The following is a 9,327-nucleotide window of genomic DNA, read 5'->3' on the forward strand; positions in this document are numbered from 1 at the left end:
ATTTCAAAATGGTAAATGGTAATATTGAGGAAAGTCGAGGGGCAAAATGGGAATTTCACAAGGCATTCAAGAAAGTTCTTGAGAGACCAAAGTGTACATGGTAAGATATTAGGTCATCTTTTATTCTAAGAAAAATTCAAAAAAAAGGGGGGGAATTCTCTAGAGAAAGAAAGGATGGCCAAGTGTCCACATTCTTACTTAAGGGGCCTAAGTGTATATATAAAGAAGTGGTGGCTAAAATGAAACAAGTAAGTCATCTTTTATTTAAGAGAATTCAAGAAAAAGGATGCAAGCTCTAGAAGAAGAAAAAAAAATGAATAAAGAGAGCATGTGCTTCTCACATGCTTGAAGAAGCCAAGTATATATATAGATAGGAGAGGTCATCTTTTTAAATCAAGAAGTTGTAGAGAAAGGAAAAAAAAATATAGAAGAAGAAGAAAGAGGAGGGGCCAATTCGGCCAAGAAGGAGGAGAAAGAGAAGACCAAAAATCTTGCCCCAAAAATTTATTTCTCATAGTATTTCTACTAATTCAAAGATGCTCTCCAACATGGTATAATTGTTGAAGCAAGAGAATTATTCTTTGGTGCAAAACTCCAACCTTAGCTAAGTTGAGAAGTTGTGAAGGAAAGGTAAGAATTCATCTCCTTGATTGTGTTATGAATGGTTTGGTATGTTGTAGTATGTGGGAAAGAATAGAATTCATAAGAAAATATGGATGTTGAAATTGTAGCCGAGCATGGTGTGTGTGTGGCCTTGTATGTGTTGTTGAATGTAAGTATAATGAACTAAATTTCTGTAGTAGGTTGGTTGTTGTTGTAATTCATGAAAAAAAAATGAAAATCCATGGAAATATGCATGATGTAGTTGTGGCCGACTAAGGGGTTGTTTTGGTAGCTATGGTAAATTGATTTTATTTGATATTCTAGTTGTTGTTAATGTGGATTCTCTGATGAAAATGATGGTTTGGTAGTTTGAAATGAAGTCGTCGACGTGTAGATTGTTGATGTGGTTCTTGAAGTTAAAGGTAAGAACTGTGTTATTGATGTTTCATTTAATTTGGAAGGTTGCGGATTATGTTGTGGTAGTTGGTTGGAATCTAAACAAAACGCCGTTGAATTATGTGAAATGAGTTATTAATGTTAGAAGGTGTTTTGAGTAAAATTATTGAAATTTATGGTATGATTGTTGGCATTGTGTTGATAGTTTGGCCGGGTTGAATTCCCGGATTGTTGTTGATTGAAATTGGCCAAGATAGATTCTTGGGGACGATGTATTTACAGGGGAAATGCTGCCGAAATTTCGGCAGACAAATGTTACTTTAAAATCCCACTTCTAAATGCTCTAATTAAGGTTTGGTAAATGTGACCAATTTGTAGATTTTGGTGAATTTGGAGCTTGAGTTTGGAGAAGCAAAAGGAGCGGAAAAGGTATGTAAGGCTTCACCCTTCCTTCTTTGGCATGTCTTAGACATAATAGGTCGAATACGAGCCTCGGGGACAACTCTATTCTCCGGAATCCGCGCCTAAAGTTTCCCTTTTTTCATTCAGTAGAATTGAATTAAAAAGTGTGCAAAATGTTGGAAGAATTTCCTAAACCTCTAGAACTCGCATAAATAGGACCCGACTACCCTAAAACCCTCACAAGTAACGCCATGACATGTAACATATGCAAATTTGGTACGCCGCCTCATTTGATCCGAGGTGTGCCCACTGGTTCCCGGATTTACCTTATTGTTCCGCTTGACTTACTTTGAAGCTGAATCCAAAAGAAACCTTCGATCCTTATTCCATTACCAAATGACAAGTACTGTACCTATCCCAACGAGAATACTTCCATGACGATAATGATAACGATGATGTCAGAAAAGAGAACATGCCTATGATAAGTACGACAAGAATGATTCCACGTCTAAGAGCCTTGAGCTAAAAATCCAATGTGAATATGAAAGTGTTATACTAGTTCTTGAACCTTAATTTTATTCCGTAGCTATGACACTAGTTTCTAAAAGACTTCAAAGCATATGAATTGACGGATATAATGCCCATGATTTCATTCTATGCTCTCTCTTAAGGCTATTTTCCGTTGGTAGTATCGCCTTAAAATACTCGTTCCTTCAAGGTGAGACAAAGTGACCATGATTATTCCATAACGTAATCGGAGGTCACCGACCTTACGTCACTCCGATGGACACATGACTTTCTTTGGGCTCTCATCATGCCAATTGTATGACATATGTATACGAATGTGACTATGTATATGTATATGTATATGTATATGGGGAAAGGGGAAGGGCCACTGTTATATCACCACCTAATTCAGCTGGATTTCGTCCCGGACGCGAGATGCCCGGACGCGGGATATGGGAGAGCTGGATACGGCGTCTGTATATATGTGATATATATATAATATGTTGGGACACTGTTGGGGAGGGGGGTGGGAGAGCCGATGTACTCGGCGTCTGTGAATGTAAATAAAGGACACCGTTTTCTGAAATGTTCTGTTTTCTGTATATGTAAATAAGAAGCACCGTTTTTCTGAAAAAGAAACTAAGCATGCATGGCATCCGCAGAAAGGCATTCATATGTACAGGTTACTTCTGTTCCAAGATAAGATCCATATGTCTATTTCGTTATTATTCATACTGCATATTCCTTTATTATGTCACTATTCATGCCATACATACTCAGTACATTACTTGTACTGACCCCTCTTCTTCGGGGGCTGCGTTTCATGCCGCGCAGGTACTCCCAGATGATTAGAAGACCTTACTAAAGATGTTCCAGCGGAGATGGCAAACTCCACTTGTCCCGGAGAATTGCCAAGTCCAAGTATATGCTATGATGTTCTGTTCTATGTTAGAGACTTTGCAGACAAAGCAATGGGTATTGGGTTGTCAGTCTGTAAGCGGCTCCAGTAGCCGATATGCTATTATGTTTTATGTCACGAGTCTTTCATGATGTAAGAGTTTACTTATGAAAAGAAAAAAAAAATATTGGAGAGCTTACTATGTATTTCTTCTTTACTGATTCAAGGGTTTCTATGCGTAACAAGAGTCAGCGGGTTCGCCCGGCTCCAGATATGGGGTCGGGTGCCCATCACACCCTAGTAAAGTCGGGGTGTGACAGAACATTCATCATCACTATGTCTCGCCTTGAAGGAACTAGTATCATAAAGTGAGATTGCCAAGAATGGATAACATCAAGGGAATCATAAAATATGATCATCAATCTCATAATAGCATCAATGCATAAGCTTGGAAATTTCTCGAATTAAGATCGTCATCATCATCAATATGATAGAACATATCGTATCTCTACCTCATAAGAAGCACTTAAGAATCTTGGACTCTCAACTTTTGGAATGTAAGAAGGTCATGGAAGCATGTAGGAACTCGTAATATATGAGTCATGCCTTTGAAAGAAAGGGATTAGCTTTAACATACCTTGACGTCTTCTTAACGACTACGCATTCTCCTTCCAAGCTCACGACTCTACATTCAAGAGAGTTCGTACTAAAATTAGATAAGTGAAGATACGCTTAAGTTTAAGCTAAAGCGACTAAAAGCTAACCGAAATTGGGAAGCATTTCCTTTGTTTCAACAACTTTCTCCATATAAGCAAACAACTCCCAAACATCGATAGCAACACCTATAACACCATAATCAATAGACTTTTTCAAATTAAGCATTGTTTAATTCTCAAGACTCCCTTTCAAAATCATCCATAATCATAACTACAACACACACCATATTTACTTTCATATAAGAATTCCTCAATATCGTTAGTACCACCCACAACAAGATTATACTCATAACATACTAAGAATTATGACTCTAGTTAAGTTACTATTCAAGAATAACATTAAATCCATATTTGAGCTTCATATTCCACTTTCTTCCCTCATCCAAGTCATTCAACAACCAAGTGCTCTTAATAACATGAAATGAATGTAAAACTCACCTTTTATCATATAAGGATGAACTTTGGATGGATATACTTCACTTGAGAGAAACCCGAATTTCAATACCAAAGGGAATCTTGACTTCTACAAACCCTAATGAGCCTTCATTCACTTGATTCTCTTGATTCTTGGTAATTAATCCTTGATTTCTCTTGGGTTTGTATTGATATGGTGTGTGGAATATTCTAGAGCTCTCAAGAGTTGTGGAGAAGATGGGAAATGAAAAATAACAATTTAGGTCATCTATTTATAATAAGAAAATAAAGCTGCCCGACGTGATTATACTGACACTTATACGGCCCGTATAATTTTATACGGTCCGTATAAGTGACTGTATAATACCACTAGTGATGACCCTTCCCTGTAACTATTATACGGACCCTTATACGGACCGTATAAGTGGTCGTATAACTCACCTTTTCCAAAATTATTTTTGTCGATTCGTTTGATCTCAAATCTTTATGGAGTCTTCTCGGCACTTATTTAACACTTCATTAACCATCCAAGGAGCCCTATAACTCCTCCCCAAGACATTACTAAATAATCATTAACTCGATAGTTGCAAAAACCTCCCCAAACACTACTCATACTTCCCTTTCTTCGATGAACTTAGTTTCACCTATTCGTATAACTTCAAGACCTCATAGTATATACTTTAAAGCTACTAAATACCCTCTTTAAGATCATAAATATTTCATGTTCACCTTAATATTGCGTTAGTCTATTCATAGCACAACAACCTAAATTCTGAGGTGTAATGTTTCTTCAACATGGACACATAGAACACAGGGTGAACACCTGACAAACCTAGTAGCAAAGACAACTTATAAGCTACCTCACCGACATGACGAAGAATCTCAAATGGACTAATAAACCTCGTGCTCAACTTGCCCTTTTTCCCAAATCGCATCACACCCTTTATAAGTGAAACCTTCAACAGAACCTGATCACGAACCATGAACTCCAAACCCCGGGCCTTCTAGTCTATATACTCATTTTGCTTACTATGAGCTACAAGATGCTTTTCCTGAATCAACTTCGCCTTATCCAAGGACTCTCTCAACAAATCAGTACCCCAAGGTCTCACATCGAAGGTATCAAAGCAATTAATCGGATATCGCCATCTCCTACCACATAGAGCCTCAAATGGAGTCATGTCAATACTCGAGTGATAATTGTTGTTGTACGCGAACTCAGCCAAAGGTAAGAATTGGTCCTAATGACCACCAAAGTCGATCACACAAGCCCGCAACATTTCTTCTAGCACCATAATAGTCCTCCCGGGCTGACCATCGGTCTGCAGGTAGAAGGCAGTACTAAGATCTGAGTCCCTAATTCCTTTTGCAAAGCCCTCCGGAAATAGGAAGTGAATTGATGCCTTTGTCTGAAATGATGGAAATGAGCACACCATGCAATTTGTGGATCTCTCTAATGTAGATCCTGGCTAACTTCTTTGAGTTGTAAGTAGTCTGAACTGGAATAAAGTGCGCGGACTTAGTCAACCTATAAACAATAACCCAAATGGCATCAAACTTGCCCAAAGTCTTTGGCAGAACAACCACGAAATCTATAGATATCTTCTCCCACATCCACTCGGGAATGGGCATCCTCAGAGTCACACCACCCTGTCACTGGTGCTCGTACTTAACCTGCTGGCGATTTAAATACTGGGATACGAAGTCCACTATGTCTCTCTTCATCCTACCCCACCAGTAATGCTGTGTCAAGTCACGATACATCTTGGTAGCACCATAATGAATAGAGTATCTGGAACTAAGAGCCTCCTCGAAAATCAATTTAATCAAACCACCAACCTTAGGAACGCAAATGCACACCGTAATCCTCAAAACACCTTCCTCGTCAACAATAGCCTCCTTGGCTTCCCCACTTAGCACCTTATCCTGAACTCACATCCTTAATTTGCTCTAAAAGAGACGACCTCGCCTCAACACAAGCTAGAACCTTGTCAGGTTCTAAAATATCTAGTCTCACCATACTATTAGCCAAACACTAAACTTCCATGACTAAAGGACTCTCCCCAACAATCAAACGCGCCAAGCTACCCATACTCACTGCCTTTCGGCTCAATGCATGATCTATCACATTAGCATTTCCCAAGATGATAAAGAATGGTCATGTCATAATCGTTGAGCAACTCCATCTACCTACACTACCTTGAATTCATATTCCTCTAACTGAACACATGTTGAAGAGTACGATGATCCGTAAATACCTCACAATGGACTCCATAAAAATAATGCCTCCAAATCTTCAAAGCAAAGACTATCGCCGCCAACTCTAAGTCATGAGTGGGGTAATTCTTCTCATGGACCTTCAACTGCCTTGAAGCGTACGCGATCACCTTACCCTCTTGATTCAATATACAACCCAAGCCAATATAAAAAGCATCACAATAAACTATGAAGTACTTACCCTTCACAGGGTAAAGCAAAAAACAGAGCTGAAGTTAATAAAGCCTTGAGCCTCTGAAAGCTCTCCTGGCACTCATCGGACCACTAAAAGGCTCATCTTTCTGAGTCAAACAGGTCAAATGGGAAGTAATAGATGAGAACCCTTTCACTAACCGACGAGAGTAAATCGCTAAGCCCATAAAACTCCGAATTTCGATCACCGAAGTAGGCCTAGCCCAATCTTGAACTGCCTCAATTTTTTTGGGATCAACTATAGTCCCATCCTTAGACACAACATGCCCCAAAAATGCCAAGATCTGAGCCAGAACTCATACTTGAAAAACTTGGCATACAATTTCTTCTCTTTCAACAACCCAAGAACTATCCTCAAATACTTCTCATGGTCTTCCTTAAAGCGAGAGTACACCAATATGTCATAAATGTAAACAATCACGAACGAAAGTAAGGCTTGAAGATCCCATTCATCAAATCCATGAAAACTACGGGGGCATTAGTAAGCCTGAAGGACATCACCAAGAACTCATAATGACCATAACGGGTCCTGAAGACTGTCTTTGGAATATCCTCGGATCTATTTTCAAATAGGGGTAACTCGATCTCCAATCAATCTTAGAAAAGACCGACGCACCCTGAAGCTGATCAAACAAGTCATCGCTGCGGGGTATCGAATACTTGTTCTGGATGGTAACCTTATTCAATTATCGATAAAAGACACACATCCGTATAGAACCATCCTTTTTCTTCATGAACAACGCAAGAGCACCCCAAGTGAAAACACTGGGTCTGATGAACCCCTTGCTCAACAAGTCTTGCAATTACTCCTTCAACTCTTGTGGAGCCATATGGTAAGGTGGAATAGAAATAGGCCGAGTCCCTGGATCTAAGTTGATGCAAAATTCTATATCACGGAAATACCTCCGCAAACTTGCTAACTATAGGAACGTACACCAGAGAAGGAGTTTCTGTATTCGTGTCCCGAATGTGAGCTAAGTAAGCTAAACAACCCTTATCCGCCAAATTCCTAGCCTGAAGGAATGATATAATCTTCTTAGGAGTGAGGCTAGGAGTACCCTTCCACTCTAATCTCGGTATGCTTGGCATACCTAATGTGACTTATACAATTTTTTATGAATAAGAAATTTTTATTTGGATTTGTAGTTTGGATCATAATGAATCCCTGCAACATAGTGGATACATGAGTAGTTGCACCAGAATCAAGCCACTAAGTATTATTATTAGGAACTTCCACTAAATGTGATCCCAAACAAACAAAGTTCTTGGCATGACAGTCTAGAATCGCGTGGTAAGGATATAACCAGTTCATGCCCAATATTATATCAAAGTCCACCATATTAAGGATCACCAAGTGTACTCATGCATCAAGCTCATAAAAGTAACCACGCATAACTGATAGACCCGATCTGCTACCACAGAATGATCGACCGGGGTAGAAACATGTATGGGCTCATTAAGAATATCACAAGTCATATCCAAACCAGCAGAGAAATATGTAAACACGCATGAGAAAGTAAAACCTAGATTAATTAATACCGAGGCTGTCCAATGACAAATTGAAATAATACTTGTAATGACTGCATCGGAAGCCTCCGCCTCTAGTCTCCCAGGGAAGGGATAACAATGAACTCATCCGCTATCGGACTGCGCGCCTCCCCGGCCACGCTAGCCAAACTGATCTCCCCCTCTCTTGGAGTGTGAACCACCCCTGCCAAGTTGATGACCACCTCGTCCAGACTGGTACTCCCTTCTGCTAGGCTGTGACCCACCTCTACCTGAAGATCCACCTCGACTAGTTGAAGATACTCGAGTCTTGGGGGTCTGAAACTTGGAACCCTGCTGAGCTCCACTCTGTCGCCCCCGATCACCACACTCAAAATTCCCCTAACCAACCTAGGTTGTGCCACTAAAACTGAAGAACCAGAATATCCACCACCGTTTGAAGGTCAAGAATAGGAACCTTAAGAAGTCTGCCAAGTACTAAGTCCAATCTGGCCAGAAGGGCCATATACTGATATCTAAAGCGTTGACTGGATGGGGCGGCCATAATAGTACTGATGAACCCTGCTTAACTGGCCCCCACCTCTAGAATTAGAACCACAAAACTGGCAAACTGGCAGATCCTCTTGTCGGCGCCCCTACCATGAGCTTAAACCCTAGCAGACTAAACCTCTGCAGCATGATCATCCACAGACTGAAACGACAAACCCATTACTACTAGCTATAGAGTCGCCGCTTCAACGGAACCACTAATCCTCTGACAAATCTCATCACCCTCTCTGTCTCGATGAGGATCAGTTGAACAGCATAACGAGCAAAGGAATAAAATTTGGCCTCATACTTTGTGACAGACATACCCCTCTGCTCCAAGTCATTGAACTCATCTCTCTTCCTATCTCTGAAGGTACGGGGGACATACTTTTCTAGGAAAACTTGATAGAACTAGGTCGAAGTCAAAGGAGGTGACCCAACTGGTCGACACCCAACATAGGATCTCCACCACATCTTTGTGTCCCTACGCGACTTGAAGGAAACACAATCAATCCCATGCGAATCAATTATACCCAGCTCGTGAAGTCTCTCATGACTGTCAACAATAAACCCATAAGTATCCTCTCCAAGAGTACCCAAACAATTCCTGCAACTTCAACTTAATGAACCTACCAAATAAATCCTGCTCCTCAACGATCATAGTCGGGCCGACAATAGGTCTAGAAGCGAATGCCAATGCTGGGATCTTGTCGATTTAGGCAGCCACCACAGCAGTAGGCTACACCCTATGGGTCTGATATTGCTCCGGAGTCTGTCCTCTCATCTAGCCCGAGATCCTCCTGGAGTAGCTGGAAGGCCACCCACCTAGGTCAAATCCTCAAGAAGACTCAATATACGAACCATGGAATCCTGGAGTACAGGAGTAGC

At 40.5% G+C, this 9,327-nt stretch overlaps 1 long non-coding RNA gene across 1 annotated transcript; it reads left to right on the forward strand.

Annotated features, from left to right (window-relative positions):
* The first annotated feature begins 310 nt into the window (after positions 1-310).
* On the forward strand, positions 311-2,794 carry LOC132621620 (uncharacterized). The gene is made up of 3 exons (XR_009575596.1): positions 311-630; positions 1,378-1,428; positions 2,743-2,794. It is a non-coding gene; the product is annotated as an uncharacterized LOC132621620 (long non-coding RNA).
* The last annotated feature ends 6,533 nt before the right edge of the window (positions 2,795-9,327 follow it).

Source organism: Lycium barbarum, chromosome 2 (genome assembly GCF_019175385.1).
Source record: "Lycium barbarum isolate Lr01 chromosome 2, ASM1917538v2, whole genome shotgun sequence".
Lineage (NCBI taxonomy): Eukaryota > Viridiplantae > Streptophyta > Magnoliopsida > Solanales > Solanaceae > Lycium > Lycium barbarum.